The 24,294-nt window shown below is 44.9% G+C and overlaps 1 protein-coding gene across 6 annotated transcripts in view; it reads left to right on the forward strand.

Moving 5' to 3' along the window:
* Window positions 1–24,294, forward strand: part of LOC123754415 (fat-like cadherin-related tumor suppressor homolog) — a 669,154-nt gene that overhangs the window by 417,046 nt on the left and 227,814 nt on the right. The window contains exon 1 of one of the 6 annotated variants that reach the window (XM_045736803.2): window positions 16,254–16,274. The exons of the other annotated variants lie outside the window; for them this stretch is intronic. The gene's annotated coding sequence lies outside the window, so the exon portion shown is untranslated. Of the gene's footprint in view, window positions 1–16,253; window positions 16,275–24,294 lie in introns of those variants that run through there. 6 annotated transcript variants of the gene reach the window in all.

Genomic DNA, 24,294 nt, shown 5'->3' on the forward strand with positions numbered 1-24,294 from the left:
GGCTGGTCCACTACACTTCCCTTCCCCACCCGATGGGGGAGGGCAGAATCACCCCGTTGGGTGTTGCAGGGATCGGGTTTCCCCCTGGGGTGGGCGATGGGGGCACTGCGGGTTGCATGTCTTTCCTGATTACAGGGTGAGGATTGTCTCCCGGGAAGCCGTCATTGTTTCCAACCTACAATCACCTGACTTGCCTTGAGATGCATCACATATGTCGACGACGTTATTTAAGTAATCTGTCGTTCAGGACAATCAAAGATGTTAGTAGTCAACAAAACTTAGGCGACATTAGAATTCATAAACAACTTTGATAAGCAATCCAGAGCCCATTATCCTTAACAACTCCGTACATCATACGAATTTAGTAGAATTCTGAGACTCAAGAGTAAAAGAACAGGAACCAAAATTCACTCTAATGACTGAATAAAGAGAGCGAAAACTGTCTTAGGTAAACTGAGAAGATTCCGTAACCCTTGGTATGAAAATAGATGTACACTTGTACAGGGCTTTAGTCTGGCCACATATTGAATACTCTCCAGTACCACTTCAAATCTTAAAGGAAACTAACATACAAAATCTAGAAGGTCTTCAAAACAGGGCACTACGAAAAACTTCGAAATACCGTCCACCATATGATCGGACAAGCCCGGCACTCCGCGAATCCCTGAACATATAACAACTGAACATCAAACTACAACAGCAAGCCACCAGGGTCTGGAAAACGATCATAGCGTCAAAAAAAAAAAAATCCAATATTAGACATATAACTCCAAGATTACGCGTCTCGTTCAATTTCGACAGCCGATGGCCCAAGATCCTGAGTCAGTGAGTATACAGTATATAAAATCTCCAAAGCCAATATCTGTGAACATTTATGCATGTTGAAATAGCTATTAAGAACCTTAAAACACTTACAGCGGACCATGTAATGGTCCGCTGTAAGTAAACGGTAGCCATACATATCATCTTGTATGGCTACCAGGACGTAAACTACCAGATAAAATGAATCACACACACACAAAATTTAGGAAGATTGTAACTAACTAATTGTCAGAGTAATTAACAGATGGAATGCATTAGGCAGTGATGTGGTGGAGGCTGACTCCATACACAGTTTCAAATGTAGATATGATAGAGCCCAGTAGGCTCAGGAATCTGTACATCAGTTGATTGGCAGTTGAGAGGCGGGGACCAAAGAGCCAGAGCTCAACCCCCGTAAGCACAATTAGGTGAGTATACACACACACATACAAATACGTACACTCGTTCGTGTGTGTGTGTGTGTTCAGTTTTGGATCCAGGCTCTTCAGTATTTCCCGGGTGTACATGATGTTGTGTCTCCCGCCTACGACCCCTCGGAGTATGATTTGAGGGCTTACGTGTGTTGATGTTAGTTTAGGCGTTTGAGTGGGTGTTCTCGTGAATATTCTCTGCACGTTGTGTCGACCAGCAGTTTGCTAAACCTTTACTGGTTGACTTAGTGTAAAGCGATATTTCTAAAGATAATGTTTCTAGAGTTGTTTATAGAGATGATGTTTCTTCTCACTGAATAATAAATTTACACTGAGTATCCAATAAATTTTGAGCACTTGTTCGTCGACCCAAAATAAAGAACCTGGCATGAAATGATCAACACATTAATAGTTAAAACCAAAGAAATTGGAAGCTGAACAGAGCGTCGATGTAATTTGTATTCCCTAGAGCGCAGGCGGGAAGAGATCTATAATAATTTACACTTGGAAAACATTAGAGGCACTGGTTCAAAATCTGCACATGGAAATCACTCCACGTGAGACCCATGAAGAAGTGTCGGACCAATCGAAGTGAAGTGAACATGTGGGCCGCTCCAAGCACCAGCCTGTTAACTAGGTTACCACAAGTCAAGCTTGGTCTTAGACAGGACTTGAGGATATAGAAGAACTTCCAAAAACTTTCCCAGGGGCCCCGCGGCCCGGTTTCTGACCAAGCCTTCTGGTTGATGATCTGGTCAATCAGGCTGCTGGATGCAGCTGCTCGCAACCTGATTATGATGTAAAAATCATGCTAACATTACTAATGAACGAAGTCTTTTCCACGAAAATATAATCATATTAGTAATATACATTATCTAGGCAAAACTTGAACTACGTTCTCCTCTCGTCGAGTGATTGACTCGTAAAGTGTTTGGATTCACTTAAGGAATAAAAAACAACGACAGTAAGCTTCATTAAAAGGAACGCCCAATACAACCAAAATCATATAAACCCTCACACTACTTGAATTGCCATATGCTACTTTTTCCATTTGGTTTTTTAACTTTTTTTTGTCATGAGCTCCCCGATGTAGTAGTTTTTTAATAGCTGAACGGTCCAACGGTTAAACGGTGCACGCACAAAATAAAAGTGGGCCAATTTGAAGCCCTGTTGATTCAAGAGTATGACTGTGCCTCACCCAGCAGCCCGTGGCGGTGGCTGAGCGGACAGAACACTGTACACGTGATCCTGTGGTCCCGGGCGCCGGCAAGAAACAATGGGCAGAGTTTCTTTCACCCTGATGGCCCTGTTACCTAGCTGTAAATAGGTACCTGGGAGTTAGTCAGCTGTCACGGTCTGCTTCCTGGGGGTGGAGGCCTGGTCGAGGACCGGGCCGCGGGGGACACTAAGCCCCGAAATCATCTCAAGATAGCAGGTGGCCTGCGTCAGTATACATGGCCTTCACTGTGCATCATCAAGCAGATGACCTGCTTTGATATACTTGGCCTTCCATGTACGCACAATAGTACTTATAGCAACTATTGGTCGAACGCTCAAAAAAAAAAAAATGGACAGTTTTCTGCAAGAGGTGCTAGACCAACCGGGCTGTAGTGGATATGTTGGCCTATGGGCCTCTCACAAGCAATAGCCTGTTGGATCAAGCTCTCAAGTTAAGCCTGATGCTGGGCCGGACTAGGGGAGTAGAACTGCTTGATCCCCATCCAGGTACAATCCAGGTACTGTTGAGCTGCACCAGGTGCACTGTTGAGCCGCACCAAATGCAGTGCTGTTAAAAAGAATCGAACCACAATTGAGCAGTGAAACAAAACTCCATGGTCAGACTTTCACACTAACGAGCGGGATGAATAAAGGGACAATTTATCGTGTTATTTGGTGGTAACGACGACATTGCTGGGTGTGAAGGTGCCAAACCTGCCACATTCATGTCCAACCTTTTTGCTATTCTGTGTAAATGGCTTGATAGACTAAATGAGTCCATGGAATTATTCCAGCGTTATGGGGAGGGTGGTGGTGATGGTTGGCAGAGTGATGGTGGGGGAGCTGGTAGAGGGGGGGGGGGAAGAGTGGTGGCGAGGGGTAGTTAGAGTGACATACAGGTTGCAAACCAAAACAGCATGGTAGCTCGGAAAACACAGAATTGGTAGAACGGTACAGAGCTTAGAAAGGAATTTCCCACATGTCTGTTAATGTATTTAAAGGCCATGGTTAAGTATTCTCAGTCCTATCACATCTTCAGGAGACCCAGGTCTCAGTATTAGCCGAATAATAACGCTATTAAAGGGACAGGTACATGGTACTTACCGGCAGGTCTCAGGTACAGCCTCGTTATCAAGTCCAGTCGCCAGGGGGCCTCGGCTCCTGTGCCCGGTGTTGGAGTCGGTGCCGCGCCTGCATCCCCTGCTGTATCCCCTCCTTCCTTGCTCCGGTCTGGGGGTTGCCTAGTCCCGTCTGTTGGGGTCGTGCCCTGTGAGGGTCCGGAGTTGGGCCCTTATCGGGATGCCCGGGTGCTTCCGATCCCGTGGTGCTCGTCCACTGTCTGGGTGTCGCGGGTGAAGGAGTTTGTATATAGGGTGCCGGATAGGATGTCTCAGCCGAGGGCGCCGCCTGGTGGCCGGCTGCCCGCTGACCTGCGGGTGATTTGGGAAGCGTACTGCTTGCGCTTTCCGATACACAAGTTTCCGGAGAAGTATTAGTTCCCGTCTTGCGTACGCTGCTAAGCCGTGCATGGATCAGCTGCCACTATGACCACGACGCCTCCCCCCGGTGCAGGGAGTCTCCCTCTAACGTTCGCCTCTGTTTTCGTCGCCCCTCCTCTCTCTACGGCCCATCACATCTACCGCTTTAGACTTTCTTCTCCTCCTGACCGTCAACGCGCCTCCTTACATCTGTCCTGGTGCAGTCATCGGGAGGGTTAACCCTTCATGCAAACTGCACCTATTCTCAAGAAGAAGAAGTCCAGTCAAGCCAGCTTCACAGTGGGTAGAGTATCCAATAGTGGTGTTGATTTGGTATTGAATTGGCGTTGCTCATTGATATCGTAGCAACTGGGTTTGTTATCAAGTCCTGTCAAGCCAGCTTCGGTATACTGTCATTTCCTATAGTTTACCGGTTTATCTGTAGGCGATTTTGAGGGTTCTTCTATTCCACAAGCGCAAAAAGGGGCCCAGGCTTTTTTGGTGACGAGTTGGTCGGTTATGACTGCCCGCAAGCCCACATATACATAACAATTCGTCACTGGTGGCACGGAGGGGGGAGGGGCGCTGGTTGTTGGTGGGGAGGGGAGGGCAGGGGGAGCAGGGGGGAGCAATAAGATGTTGAGTGTAGCGTAATAAAGCTTGGTGACGGGCTGCGTGCTGTGTACTGCCCCGCCTACCTTATTGCCACTTAACTCCGTACTGGGACGCTAGAGTGCGCCACCCACCACTACTCGTGTCACAACGGTACTGCTAAATGTTCGTGGGGTGTCAGTACACTTGAGCTGTTAAGCTTGCTAATGCATCATTGAATTCACGAGGCTTCACGCGGATTTTCGCCTACACAATTATCTCGACAAAGGGTCACTGCACCATATGATATTCCCGGGAAAAATACGTTCAAATATTTTTCCTGATCAACTGTAAACAAATTTTGACGTCGCGACTTAAGTACTTCGGTTTGAAGTAGTTAGTTATTCCGTAAACTGCGCAGCTATTCTGTAAGCATTACATTCAAGGCGCGCATGGCTTACAATAGTTTACAAACCAAATGGAAATAAGCATCGCAGTTAGGTGTTTGGAGTTAAGATAAGCCTTCCCTTCATAGTGGTTGACCAGATCACCAACCAAGCAGTCAACTCTCTTGATATGCCACAACGTAGAAAATTCGAGGTCTTAAAATGCATAAACCCAAGCAACCCCTAACTAACCTACGCGTAGAAAAAGTAGATATTTGTAGAGCCCTGCCCCTTTACTTTTCAAAGTACCTCGTACTTTCTACGTTGGGAATCATATCGTACAACATTAGACGTACTAGTTGAGAGGACGGGTGGCCCAGATGCTCTAGACATAGACCGGGTTGTGGAGACATTGATTTCCAGAACTAAAACCAGTCGAACCTGGTCGGGCTCGGGGAGTAGAAGAATTCCTAAAACCCTCTCGTGAGGTAGAGTGGTTCTACCTTCTTCAGGTTCTACCTCTCTTCAGGTAGACAACAAGTAGGTAGATAGCCTACGAAGGGCATGGTGTCGCGTGTTATATATAAACATTCCTGGGTGCCCGGAGAATACACTTTTAAGTGTATTCAGGTGTCCAATAAACATGTCCAATATGTCCAATTTTCCACACAATAAAGTGTGTCCGGATCCACACTTTAAGTATGATAGAACATTGGTTTGCTCTCACTAATACACTTAGACCATATTTAATAGTGATATATATTCGTATGACACAATATTTAATATTTGGGTCGTTGTATAAATGTGAGCAGACAGTGGTGGGAGCTCACGAGTGTGTGGGTGGTGGTTTCTGAATGTGTGAGTGTCACTCCCTTAATTCGCACACTCCGTCACGTCTGAGATGAGTCCATGATCGTAGACACGTCATTCGTCTAGGAGAACTCTGTCTGCCAAGGGCTGCTGCTACAGAGGCTGCCTCCTGACAGAAATAAAAGAGTGACAGGCAGACAGAGAGAGCTGTGGTGGGTATGTGGGCCTGCGGGCCTGCGGGCCGCTCCAAGCAACAGCCTGGTGGACCAAACTCTCACAAGTCAAGCCTGGCCTCGGGCCGGACTTGGAGAGTAGAAGAACTCCCAGAACCAGGTATCAACCAGGTATCACACAGAAAGAGGGAAAGAACAGACAGATAGAAACAGAGGGAGGCAGACAAGTCAGAGATACAGGGAGATGGAGACAACACATTAACACACACAGGGGTCTGGTAGCTGAGTGGACAGCGCGCGGGGCTTGTAATCCTGTGGCCTGGGTTCGATTTCCGGCGCTAGCAAAGACAAATGGGCAGAGTTTCTTTAACCCTGATGCACCTGTTACCTAGCAGTAAATAGGTACCTGAGAGTTACACTGCTGTTATGGGCTGCTTCCTGTGTATGTGTGTACTCACCTAGTTATGTTTGCGGGGGTTGAGCTCTGGCTCTTTGATCCCGCAGTATGAGTGTGTGTGTGTATTCACCTAGTATTCACCTAGTTATGCTTTGTGGGGGTTGAGCTCTGCTCTTTCGGCCCGCCTCTCAACTGTCAATCGACTGTTTCTACTGCTACTATTTTTTCCCCAAAACCCCACACACATACACACACCCCAGGAAGCAGCCCGTGACAGCTGACTAACTCCCAGGTACTTATTTACTGCTAGGTAACAGGGGGCATTCAGGGTGAAAGAAACTTTGCTCATTTGTTTCTGCCTGGTGCGGGAATCGAACCCGCGCCACAGAATTACGATACCTGCGCGCTATCCACCAGGCTACGAGCCCTCTTGTGTGTGTGTGTGCGTGTGTGTGTGTGTGTGTGTGTGTGTGTGTGTGTGTGTGTGTGTGTGTGTGTGTGTGTGTGTGTGTGTGTGTGTGTGTGTGTGTGTGTGTGTGTGTCACTTCGCACAAGTATCCTGCACACAACCATTGACATTTTCTGGTGAATAGTTAAACACTTTACCTTTTTTTACTGCAACATTGGTATTAAAAGTTTAAAGAAGATGAGGAAGTCCAGGAAAGGTTTCCAGGTATGGCCGGGCCATTATAATTTTAGCTCTAAAGTTCTTGAAATGTAAACGGGTTTTCTCGCCAGTTTTCAAAGATTTCACAACGAATGCCTTTTGGCATTTTTGGTAAAACGATATTTCATATTTAATATTTTTTCATAATTGAAGTAACTAGCTGACCTCTCACGGTGTTGAAAACGGAACTTGATAAACACCTGGGACCAGATTCACGAAAGTACTTACGCAAACACTTACGAACCTGTACATCTTTTCTCAATCTTTGGCGGCTTTGTTTACAATTATTAAACAGTTAATAAGCTCCGAAGCACCAGGAGGCTGTTTATAACAATAACAACAGTTGATTGGGAAGTTTTCATGCTTGTAAACTGTTTAATAAATGTAACTAAAGCCGTCAAAGATTGAGGAAAGATGTACACGTTCGTAAGTGCTTGCGTAAGTGCTTTCGTGAATCTGGCCCCTGATCAACCGGGCTGTGACTGCGAACAGCTGCGTCTAACAGTGAGGTTAACCAGACAACCAACTAAGAGGCCTAGTTAGAGACCGGACGACAGGAATATTGATCCCCGAAAGCAACTGAATGGAGGTAATTTTTCCCATAAATCAACAATCATGTTTCCAAATCTGTAGTGTAATAATTTATATTTTGTTAATACCGAACTAAATCTTCCCCAGGAACTGGGCGGAATATGACCGTACCTTTTGTTTACCTTGCGTTGATTTCGAGGGTTAGAGTGTCCACCTGCGTCCTGGTTGATGGTTTGATCAGTCAGCCTGTTAGTGCACGGAAAAAACAGGTTGTAAAGAACCTCGTAGGGCATCGGAGCTTGGTGTATAACTGTATATAATAAATGTATGAACTGTATGAACTGTATATTATATACAGTATGAACTGTATATAATAAATGCAAAGAAAGTTGTAATTAATTGAGAAAAGATGTAGAGGTTTCGTAGGGGCTTGTGTGAACCCTCGATGAACCCTGGCCAGAGACGAGGCGAGGGGGGGGGGGGTGAGCCTCTGAACCACCTCGTGGTATGAAATATTGCCGGGACAAAGATTGACATTTTCATGGTGGAATTTGACAGGTTCCTGTAGAATGGGGTGGATTAGTCGGGGTTGTGGTGGATCAGTCGGGTTGTGGCGAATCAGTCGGGTTGTGGTGGATCAGTCGGGTTGTGGTGGATCAGTGTGGATGTGGCGGATCAGTCGGGGTGTGGTGGATCAGTCAGGTTGTTTGTGGATTTATGAACCTGCGGGCCGCTACAAGAAGGAAATTCACCCCCGGTCCAGATTTGGGGGAATATAGCACTCGAATCCCGCCACAGGTAAATGCCGCCTGTTCTCTCCATCTGCCGCAACGTAAAAAATTGTAACGGTTTTGCTTAACGAACCCAAACGACCCTCCTAACCCATCGAAGTCGAGACAGAAAACGCCAATATTTGTGCTTTAATTTGTACCAACTCATTGCATTTTTAACGAATTGGCCAATTCTGTTAAAAATGCGACGTATTAGGGGGAAGAGAACGGGGTTTACTGTAAACCACAGGTATACTTTTTTGAGTTTTAGTTTTAGTTACACTGAAGTTTTAGTGTACACCTGTTGACAATAACAAGAGCTCTCGATTATTTGAGTCACGTTTTCTATTGCCTCCAAGCACAACAACCCCCCAGAGACGGCCGGGAGAGACTGTTGGTTTTGGGAGAAGGGATATCATGAGCGTGCAGCGGCGCCGCCGCTCTCTTCATCAGCACCTTGTTTCATGCTCCTCGCTTCATGCTCCTCCCTCGCTCACCCACTAATTACATCCTCGGTATTGTCGGGTCGATACGTGAAGTGCGTTCCGTATTTTTTCCCCCTGTGGCTTCTCCGTCAGCTCCTGGGCTGAATCCCTAAAGCAATGGAAAGGTTAATCAAGTGAGTCTGATTGGTACAATTGGTGCAGATGGGGGCCAGAGCGATCTCCACGGTGAAAATTGATGCAACTAGAGAGGTTAGAAGATGGCAAAAAGTATCATCTATGGTGACTAGTTAAGCTAACATCAATGCCTAGTCGTTCACAACCCCTCACTAAGGTAACTGGTCACTGAAACACCCCACTAGAGTAGTCATTCAAAACCACACAATTCATGTTAATTTCATTCGGTGCAGCCTGATATTGGCAGTGATATGAGGGGAAAAAATAGATCCAATCCCGGCCAATCATGTTATGGATGCAAGGCTTGGCCCCCCCCCCCATATTCCAGTCACGTGATGCTTTCCTGAGATGAAGGTAGAAATAATCAGCCCAATTTCAGACAAAATTTGAGAATCGTTTCCAATTTGTTTTGTCCTTTCGTTGAGCGCAACCCACAATCAGCCCAATTTGTGAGAGACTTTGTTGAATCTTGATACTTTGTCCCTCTGACCTGGCATATTCCCGGCTCACCCAATCTGAAAATATCTTCCTGGGGAATTTTCGACATTTCCCAGCTGAAATTACGCCTTCCAATTAGACCAATTTGCGAGTAACTTGGGTAAATTGGGTGAATTAGGGAGGCGTAGAGAGAGACGGGTGTATTGATTGCGTGGACGTCGTGCGTGCGTGTGTGTGTGTGTGTGTGTGTGTGTGTGTGTGTGTGTGTGTGTGTGTGTGTGTGTGTGTGTGTGTGTGTGTGTGTGTGTGTGTGTATGTGTATTCACTTAGTTGTGCTTGCGGGGATTGAGCTTTGGCTCTTTGGTCTCACTTCTCAACTGTCAATCAACTGGTGTACAGGTTCCTGAGCCTATTGGGCTCTATCATATCTACACTTGAAACTGTGTATGAAGTCAGCCTCCACCACATTTTGAGGTTATCTTTAGTTTATTTCGGGGCTTTAGTGTCCCCGCGGCCCGGTCCTCGACCAGGCCTCCACCCCCAGGAAGCAGCCTGTGACAGCTGACTAACACCCAGGTACCCATTTTACTGCTAGGTAACAGGGGCATTGGGTGAAAGAAACTGCCCATTGTTTCTCGCCGGCGCCCGGGATCGAATCCGGGACCACAGGATCACAAGTCCAGCGTGCTGTCCGCTCGGCTCTTCGGAATGCATCACTGCCTAATGCATTCCAATTTGTTAACCACTCTGACACTAAACAAATTCTTTCTAATATCTCTGTGGCTTATTTGTGCACTCAATTTCCACCTACGTCCCCTATTGCATGTGCCCCTTATGGTAAATAGCCTGTCTTTATCTACCCTATCAATTACTCTGAGAATCATGTACGTGGTGATCATGTCCCCCCTAACTCTTCTGTCTTCCAGCGATGTGAAGTTTAATTCCGGTAGTCTCTCCTCGTAGGTCATACCTCTGAGCCCGGGTACTAGTCTTGTGGCAAACGTTTGAACCTTTTCCAGCTTAGTCTTATGTTTGACTAGATATGGATTCCATGCTGGAGCTACATACTCCAGGATTGATTGTTCTCTGATTGTGTCATAGGCACAATCAGAGAACACTGTATAAACATCAGAGGTCCGCGGTTGTTCAACGTCCTTCCAGCAAGCATAAGAAATATTGCCGGAACAACCGTGGACATTTTCAAGAGGAAACTAGATTTATTCCTCCAAGGAGTGCCGGACCAACCGGGCTGTGGTGGGTATGTGGGCCTGCGGGCCGCTCCAAGCAACAGCCTGGTGGACCAAACTCTCACAAGTCGAGCCTGGCCTCGGGCCGGGCTTGGGGAGTAGAAGAACTCCCAGAACCCCATCAACCAGGTATCAACCAGGTATGTTGGCCAATCTGATATATGCTGCTGATGTTATCCTCTTGATATGGGCTTCAGGGGACTGGTCTGGCGTGATATCAACCCCCAAGTCTGTCTGTCTGTCTGTCTGTCTGTCTGTGTCTCTCTCTCTCTCTCTCTCTCTCTCTCTCTCTCTCTCTCTCTCTCTCTCTCTCTCTCTCTCTCTCTCTCTCTCTCTCTCTCTCTCTCTCTCTCTCGAAGAAGAAGAAGAAGAAGAAGAAGAAGAAGAATTTCATCTCCCAAATGATACCTTGTATCTGGCCTCCTGCTCCCTACACCTATCTTCATTACATTACATTTGTTTGGGTTAAACTCTAACAACCATTTGTTCGACCATTCCTTCAGTTTGTCTAGGTCTTCTTGAAGCCTCAAGATGTCCTCTGTCTTAATCCTTCTCATAATTTTGGCGTCGTCAGCAAACATTGAGAGAAATGAGTCTATACCCTCTGGGAGATCATTTACGTATATCAGAAACAAGATAGGACCGAGTACAGAGCAATGTGGGACTCAACTGGTGACTTTACGCCAATCTTAGGTCTCACCCCTCACTCTAACTCTCTGCTTCCTATTGCTTAGGTACTCCCTTATCCACTGGAGCACCTTACCAGTCACTCCTGCCTGTCTCTCCAGCTTATGTACCAGCCTCTTATGGGGGACTGTGTCAAAAGCTTTCCGACAGTCCACAAAAACGTAGTCCGCCCAGCCTTCACTTTCTTGCTTAATCTTTGTCACCTGATCGTAGAATTCTATTAAGCCTGAAAGGCAAGATTTGCCCTCCCTGAACCCATGTTGATATGTTGATGGGTTGTCACGAAGTCCCTTCTCTCCAGATGTGTAACTAGATTTTTTCTCACGATCTTCTCCATCACCTTGCATAGTATACAAGTTAAGGACACTGGCCTGTAGTTCAGTGCCTCTTGTACGTGTGCGTGCGTGCGTGCGTGCGTGTATGCGTGCGTGTGTGCGTGCGCGCACGTGGGCGTTTGTGTATTTACTCACCTAGTATTACATACACAAATTTTCACAGAAGAATAACAACGTACTGGGACGAAAGATACGGAAGAAAATGCAGAATAGAACCAGTGAGGAGCAGAGTGCCATAGGCACAATCAGAGAGCAATGTCTGAACATCAGAGGTTCACAGCTGTTCAACTCCCTTCCATCAAGCATTAGAAATATTGCTGGAACAAAGGTAAATATATTCAAGAGGCAATTAGAGAGGTTCATGCAAGAAGTGCCGGACCAAGCAGGCTGTAGTGGATATGTGGATCTTCGGGCCGCTCCAGCAACAGCCTGTTGGGCCAAGTTATCACAAGTCGATAGCCGGGCTTGTGAAGTAGAAGAACTCCCAGAACCGTCACCAAACTCTCACAAGTCAAACCTGGCCTCGGGCCGGGCTTGGGGAGTAGAACTTCCAGAACCCCGTAAAGAAAGTATGAAGCAAATGAAATGAAACTAATGAAATGAACTAATGAAATGAACGAGAGGAACCAAAATAAAGTTAGCGCTCTCGTCTGTATATGGCCCATTATTATTAAAATTAAAGTTCAGAGCTTTCTAACTTTTTATCAGCCCAATGCGTTTTGCTGAACAGCCCATTGGAAGGCTGGAAACACCCTAAGCTCTCCTTCAGCTGGTGTCGACAGTCTGTAAGTCGGGTCTGGGAAAGAGCTCCATCAATTTTCCGTTCACTCTGTATGATTAGTGGTCTCCGGAGCCCATTAATAAGATTTCTAGCTTGGAATTCCGTGGTCTGCAGGGGTGGGGGGTAACGGAGAGGTTGGAGGATGTCGCTGGAGAGGGACGAGAGAAGAGGACGGGGGATAGGAGGGGAGGGGGGAGTTAAACTCAGGGTTGGGAAATCCTCAACCGATGCTTACTGGAGCGACGACAAAGGCCTCTGGTGACCTCAGAAACGACCCTCCTAATTCGTCACTAGTCTTGGCTGAAGGAGAAGTTCCTGGGTTGGCTGACGAGGCGGATCTGGGTGGATAAGGGGCCTCGGATTTTCTCTGCAATAGTAATCACCTAGATGTGCTCGCCTAGATCCATTTACTGGGTCGGACTCCATATATCCCAGCATTTCTCTGTTCTGATCACTTATTTCAATTACTCATTCTTCTGTTTCTAGTCATATTTTTTTCTGAAGTGTGCACTCGACTTGATAAGCATGCAGAGACGAGCTTGGCTTTTTCAACATTTATAGTGTGATGCAATTTCTCAATTTTTAGATTTCTCTTACGTTTGCATATTATGTTATTTATTTAGTTTCAAATAGAGCTTCATCTAATTATTTCACATGTTGATAACTAACAATTACGAAGTTCTCTCTCTGACATCTTGGAATCATTTGCGTCCTGTTTCAATAAATTCATGTTTGTTAAGATGCTAATAGCTTCGAACAAAGTTTTTGTTGAACTTCGTTTACCTTTAGAACCTTACATATCGTTATCATGTCCGCGCCGTTCTTCCTATCCAACAGTGTGGTGAGATTCAGGTCAATCAGTCCATCTTCGTAGCTCAAACCCTGCAGCTCAGGAACTTGCCTTCTTGCTTATATTTGTAGTTTTTATATTTTTTCGGGATTCTCTTGCAAGAGTTTCATGTCGAGACTGCATATGTGTGTGTGTGTGTGTGTGTGTGTGTGTGTGTGTGTGTGTGTGTGTGTGTGTGTGTGTGTGTGTGTGTGTGTGTGTGTGTGTGTGTTGAGCCCCGGACCACAGGATCACGCGTACAGCGTGCTGTCCACTCAGCCACCGGCCCCTGTAACAACCACCATAGCTCCTGTGAGTACTCACCTAATTGTGCTTGCGGGAATTGAGCTCTGGGTCTTTGGTCCCGTCTCTCAACCGTCAATCAACAGTGTGTGTGTGTGTGTGTGTGTGTGTGTGTGTGTGTGTGTGTGTGTGTGTGTGTGTGTGTGTGTGTGTCTGTGTCTGTGTCTGTGTGTGAGCGCGCGGGCGCGTGGATGCATATATCTTTTTTTTATCAAATTGTTCTTCAATCCCCTAGAGCAGTTAAGATTCAGGGTGGAAAACGCAGTATTCATTGCAATAGCCGTTAGCAGTATTTTACATGCGTGATTCTTGTGTTGACTGTGAAGCTTAATTAGCTTGTTCCTCTTTGGGGGTTTGTAAGAGATTTGTCTTAAGTGAAAGGAAAGAAAAGGGACGGGAAGACTTGGGAAGAGGAATAGCTGTAGGAGAACGGGAGCTGATACTCTGGCGAATGGAAGAGGAGGGAATGGAATAGGAGAGGAGACTGTGGGAGGGGGAGGACGACGAGAGAGCCGGCTACTGGAATGGAGGAGGATTTGAGATACTATAGCATGGGCGGAGGACGTGAGAAGAAGCAGTAGGAGAGGAGGAGGAGGAGGAGGAGGACAGGTGAACCTTGTGTTGATTCCGGGGGTCAATGTCCCCCGCGACCCGGTCTCTGACCAGACCTCCTGGTTGATGGTCTGGTCAACCTTATCTCAACATCTCAAGGTCACCCCAGGCAGTGAAGAGGCAATGAAGGAGGGGAGGAAGACGAGAGAGAGGAAGCAATGGGGAGGGAAGGGGGGGGGGATTTGAGTGAGGGGCAATTATAGAACAGGAGGAAGAAAGAGGATGTAAGGGGGAGGTGGCGGTGTAACAATCGTTGGGAGATAATTATCAGTTGCTTAAGTTTGGCAGTGAGTCGGGATAGGGAGAGGAAGCAATGATAAATGAAAGGGAAGGGTAGATATTAATAGAGGAGAAGGAGGAGAAGGAGGAGGTGGAGGTAGAGGATGAAGAGGAGGAGGTGGTAGGAGGGTTGTAGGCCTACAGCGTGGCTGGGGAGAGGCAGCATCTCTGAAGAAATTAAGACATTATACTGTCTAAGGACAGTCCTGCTTTCATACCTGCTTGATGGGGTTCTGGGAGTTCATCTACTCCCCAAGCCCGGCCTGAGGCCAGGCTCGACTTGTGAGAGTTTGGTCCACCCAACAGGTAAACAGGTAAACAGGTAAAGTCATACCCAACAGGTAAACAGAGGCTGGGATACATGACATTGGTGAAATGATCGTTACCAGTAATTAAGTCTGTCAGATGCTGTGATTTTAATGTTCACATTTCCGCTGTGGAAGCAATTATTGAATACTTAGTTTATGCCTGAGATTTGCAATATTGAAGTGTAAATATATCAATAACTTTTGACGCTTCAGTAAATGTTATAGAGACAACTGCTTCAGATAAAAATATGTTTAGTAATAAACATATTGGAAAAATTAAATGCATCACTTAATAACAAAGATATTGATGATTTTGTGATGACGTGATCAGTTCAACACGGAACACAATTGTGCCACCATACGTCAGGTTGCGAGCAGCCGTATCCAACAGTCTGGTTGGCCAGCCAACCAACCAGGTCTGGTCAAGAGACCCTGGTAGTGGGGACGTTGATCCTCAGAACCATCACAAGGTAACCACAAGGTTATCTTGAGGTTATCTTGAGATGATTTCGGGGCTTGTAGTGTCCCCGCGGCCAGGTCTTCGACCAGGCCTCCATCCCCAGGAAGCAGCCCGTGACAGCTGACTAACACCCAGGTACCTATTTTACTGCTAGGTAACAGGGGCATAGTGTGAAAGAAACTCTGCCCATTGTTTCTCGCCGGCGCTTGGGATCGAACCCAGGACCACAGGATCACAAGTCCAGCGTGCTGTCCGCTTGGCCGACCGGCTCCCTTAACAGAAGAGCAGATAGAGAAATAAGGTAGCAGAAGAGAAATAATAGTTTTGATATATTTAACTCAGCAAAAGTTTTGAGTTTGCGGCAAATCAATTACACGATCAAAGTGCGGGACCAAATAGCCAGAGCTCAATCCTCGCAAGCGCAAACTAGGTGAGTACTAGGATGACAGGAAGACAGACATCTTCAGGAAGACAGACAGACTGTCTGCCTCCCACGCAGGGAGGCAGACAGGTCTAGACGGACAGGCTGACAAGCAGGTAGGCAGGTAAGCAGGCTCGCAAGCACACAAGCACACAGGCTTAGAAGGATGCCAGTAGGTGGTTGGACTCGTCCAACGTTGCTGCCGCCAATTTGATTCCGCTTAACGGAAACACCACAATAGTGTTGGGCAACACTTGTCTGGGAAGGGGAACGAGGGAGGAGAACATGGGAGAGGAGGAGGAGGAGAATGTGAAGAGAGGAAGAAGAGAAGGAAAGAAGGAGGAGGGATTCAGGAGAGGATGAGGGACAGCTTGCCGGGCAGATAATTACCCGAGTATAATTATCCGTGTCAGCACGACTTGACGTGTGTGGAAGGCATCTTCCAATTGCAATGTCCCTCATGCTATTCACCATATTATTCATGCCATTATATAACAATTTATTCATTAAACCACCACTGCAGGTCACAGGACCCACTGTGAAGCCAGAATGTACGGTGGGTTTGGATATATTTTCTGCTTTTTAATGTCCTTGTGTTCTTCCAGTACTGATAATAGGTGTGTGTGTGTGTTTCAGGTACCCGGGCCAAGTCGCGTCCACTGGTGTTCCTCCCTCTACCTGTCACCGCCCTCGTGTCTTGGGTGAGCTGTGATGTGTTCTAGGTTTATGTAGAGGTTCATGTTCGAGCATGGTGTTATATTTGTACTTCAAGTTCAGGAAATAACCTGTAAATGGGATTCAACAAATGTTCAGGAAGAATCTAAGATCTCTGAATGTCTTAAAATCTCTTCTCCGAAGGTTATGGGTACCAAAAATTGCATCAGATGAAAGTATGTTTGCGTGTGTATAACATATATATATATGTATATATATATATATATATATATATATATATATATATATATATATATATATATATATATATATGCGAACAAGGTTAAGAGATCCTGTACATCAGTTGTAGAGCTTCTGGCAGTATGGGTTCGAGTCACTTTTGGGGTGTGAGTTTTCAGCTGCATATATATATATATATATATATATATATATATATATATATATATATATATATATATATATATATATATATATATATATATATATATATATATATATATAAATATATATATATATATATATAAATATATAAATATATATATATAAATATATAAATATATATATAAATATATAAATATATATATATATATAAATATATAAATATATATATAAATATATAAATATATATATATATATATATATATATATATATATATATATATATATATATACAGTATATATATGTGTGTATATCACGAAAATAAACACGTGATTAAAAATGTGACAGTGTCAGACCACGGAGGAAAATTGAAACCGGAATTTCCTTAAGTACTTTCGTATATTAATACATCTTCAGAAGGAGTGGTTTTACAGGTTGAGTACTGGACATAAATAGACAGGAGAGAATGGTGGAGTGAGGTGAGGTGGACACTTTACACTGCAGAGGGCCTATTGGCCCATCTGATGCAGCAACCACATCCAGGCCCACACATGGATAATTATAGCATAAAATAGTAAATATTTACAATTAATTAGTGAGACAAATGTGTTCCAATGATCCTACTTAAATGGCCCTTTAATTAATCTATTAAAAATGGATCTAAGTTATATAAACCACTGCTAATGTTCAAATTACTTTCTTTTGTGATCTGTATCAATGCAGATTCAATTATGTTTCTGTTATAGGTGCTTTTACAATTCGTTATTGAAGAAGCCATCTCCCAATCAATTTGGTGAGCATCATCTGTCAGAAGGGCAGATGATGGTGTGTGTGTGTGTGTGTGTGTGTGTGTGTGTGTGTGTGTGTGTGTGTGTGTGTGTGTGTGTGTGTGTGTGTGTGTGTGGTGTGGAGAAAAAAATAGTTAAAGTAAAAAAAAAGTAGTTAGTAAACAGTTGAGAGGCGGGACGTAAAAGCAAAGCTCAACCCCCGCAAACACAACTTGGTGAATACACACACACACACACACACACACACACACACACACACACACACACAGGAAGCAGCTCCGTAACAGCTGTCTAACGTCCAGGTACCTATTTACTGTTAGGTAACAGGGGCATTCAGGGTGAAAGAAACTTTGCCCATTTGTTTCTGCCTGGTCCGGGAATCAAACCCGGGACACAGAATTATGAATCCTTCGCGCTGTCCATTCAGCTACCAGACCCCTAATAGTTCCTGTGTTGTGTGTGTGTGTATGTGTGTGTGTGTGTGTGTGTGTGTGTACTCACCTAGTTGTGTGTGTGTGTGTGTGTGTGTGTGTGTGTGTGTGTGTGTGTGTGTGTGTGTGTGTGTGTGGGAGGGGAGACCTAGGTATATCCCTTTGCTGCTCAGGAAATTGATTCATTAATGATGCAGGCGGACTGTGCCGGCCTGTCGTACTGCCTCTTCTCTAATGATCCTGAGCGCCGGGTTCCTTGCGTAATGTTGAGTTCTCCTGTGTTATTCACACCCAAAGTGATATATCCCTTGTTCGCTTCATGTATTGTATTTACTGGGTTGGTAGTGGGGGTATTCCGTTGGTACTAGTCAGGTATCATCTCGGTACTAGTGGGCTATTTTGTTGGTACTAGTGAGGTGTACCACTTGGTACTAGTAAGGAATTCTACTGGTGCTTGTGAGGTATTCTTGTACTAGTGACGTGTTATCTTGGTACTAGTAAGATTTTCTTTTAGTACTACCTTTGGTATTCTTAAAATACTTTACTGGTATTCATGCAGGTACATTCCCCCCCTCTCCCCCACTCTCACCCACTCTCTCTCTCTCTCTCTCTCTCTCTCTCTCTCTCTCTCTCTCTTCTTCTCCTCCTCCTCCTCCTCCTATATCATTACCAATTAAAGCTCGCAGTTAAGTTGGGATTTACACGGCGTTGAAAGCGTTCGTATATTACCCATGAGGCAATTACTCTCTATGCATACGTTATTCTCAGTATATATATTCTTGGGGCTCGCATACGTTATGTATACTTCAATCATACGTCGTCCGGATATGATTTCGTCTGAAATGAAAGGGGGGAGCAAGAGGTCTGTTGATGCCAGCATTTCGCTGCAATCTCTCAATTTAAGAATTAATTATCTGGTGTTGTGTGTTGTTGTGGGGGGAGGGGGAGGGGTTTCTGGGAATGGACAGAACAAAGGACTGGCGCACAGCGTCAAGCGTGCTACCGTCGGTCTGTGGACCATGCGAGGGAGAGTTCATTGAGACAGCGCGGGTCTCCACGCCCGCAAAGCTTTCTTTCGGGTCAAAGCGTACCCATATCCGCACCCGGTCTCCGAGGTATGCAGCCTCTGGTCGATAGACTGATGTAGGTTAGGGAGGTCGGCAAATTAGATCTGTATGTAACTTAGGGATTGGGATTAGTTGGCTCTGAGGATCGGGCTAGTTAGTCGGGCTGGTGCAGAAAGCGGGTGTGTGTTCGGATGCAGGACTAGGCGAGGTGATGGTAGGGTCATCAGCTTTGTTGGGGCCCCTTCCCTATTTTAAATATTTTTCTTCGACCTCTATTCTCGTCATCCCTATCCTCGTCACCTCTACCCTCGTCACCTCTACCCTCGTCACCTCTACCCTCGTCACCTCTACCCTCACCAATACCACCAACCTTATCGCCTCACTCCCACCTGTTGACTACCTGCTGGTGCTTCAGGGGCTTAACACCCCCCCCCCCCTCCCCCCGCCGGTCTCTGATCAGCCATTCTGGTTGGTGGTCTGGTCAACCAGGCTGTTTGGCGCCCCTGACGCATGAATCACAGCATGCTCGATTAAGTATCACTTGTATGTGCCATATTTTCCATGGAATCGACTAGTTAGTTCAAGTTACGACGTATTAATTAAAATAAAAGCACCGTAATATTGTGTTTTCTATGCATCGGCCTCGATAGGTGTGGGGGGTTGCATGGGTTCGCACGTTTCTGGTTAGGCAAAACCGTGGCTTTTTTTTTTACGGAGTGACAAATCGAGAGAACGGACTGATATTTGATGTAATGTTTTCTAATAGCTGGAGAGTAGAATTTTTAACCATTGAAAATTTAACATCTTGTGTTTTTTTTTTACTTTCAGCTACGTGTTGTGCAGCTAGTTTTGTTTGTGTATAAAGTATGCGTAGTTATTAGTTGTGTTAGACTTGACGGCTGCTGCACGTTATCCTGTTCACTTGAAATGAGGATATTTATGTTATTTAATTAACATAGGTAATTCTACAATTATACAGCTTCCTTAAGAATATATGAAGGGTTACATAGTTCGTGTCAAGAGCTAGCTATGTGATACTTAGATACCCGGTCATTTATACAGCTAGTTACCCTAGACCAAGCTACCTAACCAAGTTAGCCTACCACCAAGCCGGGCTTGGGGATTAGAAGAACTCCAAGAATTTCATCAAGCAGGTATCAAGCAGACTATAAGAAGGATTGCATAGTGTCAAGAAATAATTATGTTATATAAAATAAAAAATCCTCCTCCCAAAATGGTTAGTCATGCAGGAGGATGTGCATTTTTTTATTATTAATACATGAGGTACATCTGCATTAGTGCAGCTACCCTAGACTATATGAAGTGGAGTACAGTGTGTCAAAAAGAAGCTAACTAGGTGATGCTATAAAATCCCCATCACACAGGATGGTTAGTCATACAGAGGCATGTGATAAGCGGTCTGCACTGGCAGACTCCGGATGCATTTTGAGGATATCAACACCACAAGATTGAATAAGGTAGCAGTGGTAATACAAGTCCCCATCTCGCAGGATGGTTAGTCATACAGAGCCATGTGTTTAATAGCCTGCACTGGCAAATTTTGGGTATACTGTGAGGATATCTTCAAGAATACGAGAGTGAATAAAGTAATTGCAAAGCTCCAGGTACCTCATGCCAACTGGTCTGAAAGGTCTAATAACTGGGCATTCAGTGATGTAGTGCGGGAGATCATGCCATAGTTCCTGCTCACAGAGTTTGCAACTGGAGTGCTCAGGATTGGGAGACCCGTCACCTGCAGCCACCTGCCACAGGTAACGGTAACCCAACCTGATCCTTGCAACCACTGTGTCGCACAGTCTAGTGGACGTTTTGTGCTGTCCATAGATGTAGGTTTCAGATCTGAACAAATCATAGCTTTTTATACTAGTACTTTCAGGTCGTTGGGAGTCAGTAAGTTCTTTCCTATCAGATCTGAATGTTTGGATCAATACAGTTTTGACAGCAGAGATGGGGATACCTAGATCTAATTCAACTTCAAACTTGTTACACGCTAATTTGGCTGCAATGTCTGTCTCATTATGATGGGTTATATTTATGTGTGAAGGTATCCATACAAAGGAGATTCGAGACCCTTTACTCTGTGCATCAATTAGGTCATTTATAATTAGGAGTATGAGGTTCTTGCTGTCGATCTTCCAAGAGAAGTTTTCGATTGCTTGAAGAGCAGACTTTGAATCGCAGAATATTATTCCTCCTCCAATACTTTTTAATGTGCTGGTTGCTAAATGTAATGCTGCTAGTTCTGCTTGTGTGGAGGTCAGCCAGTTGTTTAACCTGACACTGATAGTCTTTGTGCAAATATTATTTCTATAAAACCTACATGCCGCTGCAGTCCGTCCAGTAGAAGACTGGACTGAGCCGTCGGTGTAGACACAGTGCTCGTGAGATCTTAGACTCTCGATGGAGGAGGCAATTGTTTCAAGAGTGACAGCTTTGAGTAGAGCAAGATTCTCATTATCTTTCTTGGTGACAGGTGTGTATGATACTTGAATGGTGGGGTACAGATAAAGAGGAATATCAGAGACAGGTAGATTGCACTTAAAAGGAATGTTAAGTTTAATGAGATTGTAAGCATTGTTTCTCAGTTTCTCAATTATCATAAAAGGAGTGAATTGGTATGTCGGCACCAGTCAAAAGGGTGTTAACAGCACTAAATAATTTGTCTCTGAGCAATGCAGGAGATGTAGGATCTCTCATGACTTTAAGGCAAAAGGTAGTGTTAACTTGCATTATTCTCTCTAGTATGGTTGGAAGCTTCAGTTCTTCCCTCATGTTGATGATTCTTGTGCATCTTGGGGCACCAAGAATTATCCTCATGGCCTCATTCTGTACTACTTCAAGTTTGTCCAACACAGAGGAGGGGAAATTAATTAAGTGCAGAGCATTATAATCAACTGTTGACATGGCTCAGGGGGTACCTGAGTAACAGAACCGCCTCAGTCCTTTTCAAGGGGGTCAAAAGTAAACTCTGTGCACCCTTTGAGTTGGGTACACCCCAGGGTGGAGTGCTAAGTCCCACACTGTTCAATGTTCTGATGCACAAATTAACAATTGATATTCCCACACTACCTGACGAAGCCGTCATTTGTTATGCCGATGATATATGCATTGTTGCAAATTCCCAAACTAGACTGCAAGCTCTACTTGATTCATTCGCTGCTAAAAGCATTGAATGCGGTCTTGTTATCTCTATAACTAAATCCAGAGTTCTCCATCCCAAAGAGAAAACTCATGTCCCTATAGCTTTCAAGGTCAACAAGCAGAACATTGAAACGTGTGGGCAGCACAAATACCTTGGAGTTGGTATTAACAGTGACATTGTAAATGATCTACACCGTAGGTTAAAAGAAAGACTAAAACCATTGAGAACACTTACTGGTAAGAATATTGGTATCAATATTAAATATGCTAGATTATTCTATATGATGTTTGTTAGATCTCTCGTCGCGCAGGTGTCGGTTATTGTTGATGAAACTCTACGGTATTGGTCACCCGAGTTTTACTTAGTGCTCTCTCCATTACACCAGCTCTTCCTTCCACTCGACCCCAATGACCGTCTCCCATCCTGCCTCACGTTTTGCTGTACCTCCTCCTGTACCTGTACCTGTTCCTGTAGGGCCAGGTACCAAATCTACACAGTAAAATAACAACTTACTGGAGTGAACGATATGGAAGAAAATGCAGAATAGAACCAGTGAAGAACAGGGGTGCCATAAGCACAATCAGAGAACACTGTATAAACATCAGAGGTCCGCGGTTGTTCAAAACTCTCCCAGCGAGCATAAGAAATATTGCCGGAACAACCGTGGACATCTTCAAGAGAAAACTACATAATTTTCTGAAAGAAGTGCCGGACCAACTGGGCTATGGTGGGTATGTGGGCCTGCGGGCGTCTCCAAGCAACTGCCGGTTAGACCAAGCTCTCACCAGTCAAGCCTGGCCTTGGGCTGGGCTTGGGGAGTAGAAGAACTCCCAGAACTCCATCAAGCAGGTATCAAGCAGGTACCCTCGCGTCCCGCTGTACCTCCTCGCGTCCCGCTCTACCACCTCACGTCTTCCTGTACCGTCTCACGTCTTCTTGTACCCCTCTTTCGTCTTCCTGTGACCCCTTACGTCTTCCTGTACGGTCTATCGGCATGCTCTTCCACCTCACGGCTTGCTGTACGACTTGCTGTTTTGCCTCACGTCCCTCTGTACCTTATCACGTCCTGCTGTACCGTCTCACACCTTGCTCTACCGCCTCATGTCCTGCATTACCACCACACGACTCCTCACTTGGTGTAAGTTAATTCCCAGGTGAAAGCACTAAGCACGTAGGACTATATTGTATATACTATTTGGAAGGTATATATGAACAAGCATAGGACGAACGGAAGGAACTATTCCCAACTGCTCGGATAGAACGCCGACCTGCAGGAAGCAAGGCCGTCGCTGTACTCACTAGTCCAAGTGGTTGGGTCTCTCTCTCTTGGTGTATAGCGATATTCTCTCTGACTGTCTTCTCTCTGGTCTCTGCTAATTGCCTCCATGGGATCTTTTCTCGCCGAAATCTTTGACGTAATATACTTTTCCCCATTTCTCTTAATCTCTCTGGCATATTTGGTTTATTACTCTCTTTCATTAGCTCGCCTTCACTTTTTATTTTATTTTTATTGCAATTCACTCTCTCAGAATCTTCTTCACCTTTTCAATTTCTTTGGTTTATTTTCTCTTCCTCGCATTATCGTAGCTTTGCGACCATCCAGCACCTTTACGACCTTCCTCCCTCACTGTCCCACTGTGTTTTATCTCCCTCTCACTTCCAATTTCCTCTCCCATTAAATTAAAACACCGGCACTTTAAACTCATCTTTGCCAGGTAATTGATTGAGGGATGTTTCACCTTAGCTGGTTTTATTTTTATTATTTTTATAGATTTTATTTGACTTCATGGAGTTTAGTTTTAATGAATTGTGGTAAGTGGAAAGTTGGTGGCATGAGATGTTTTACCGAGTGAGACGTGGAGGTCAATTAACGTAATGGACGGCTGTTGATTGTAGCTTGTACTCGTTTGTGGGGTAAGTGTAGTTAGTGTGTGTGTGTGTACTCACCTATATGTATTCTATAAGTTCTCGGATCTCTGTGGCTCATCTGTGTCTCAAGTTTCCAGTTGTGCTCTACTTGTTCTGTTAGTATTCATTGTGAACATTTTCTATTTTTCCATAACATTTTCCCATAAGAATTGCCTGTGTCTGTCATGTATCGTCTCTGTTCTATTTTATCCCTTTCTTAGGTTCAGTTCTTTATGTAATTTTGGAACAAATCTTGCTGTTAACCACTATACCTTTTCATGTTTCCTTATTCGTTTTTAAGGTGGGTGAC

This window comes from Procambarus clarkii, chromosome 18 (assembly GCF_040958095.1).
Source record: "Procambarus clarkii isolate CNS0578487 chromosome 18, FALCON_Pclarkii_2.0, whole genome shotgun sequence".
Lineage (NCBI taxonomy): Eukaryota > Metazoa > Arthropoda > Malacostraca > Decapoda > Cambaridae > Procambarus > Procambarus clarkii.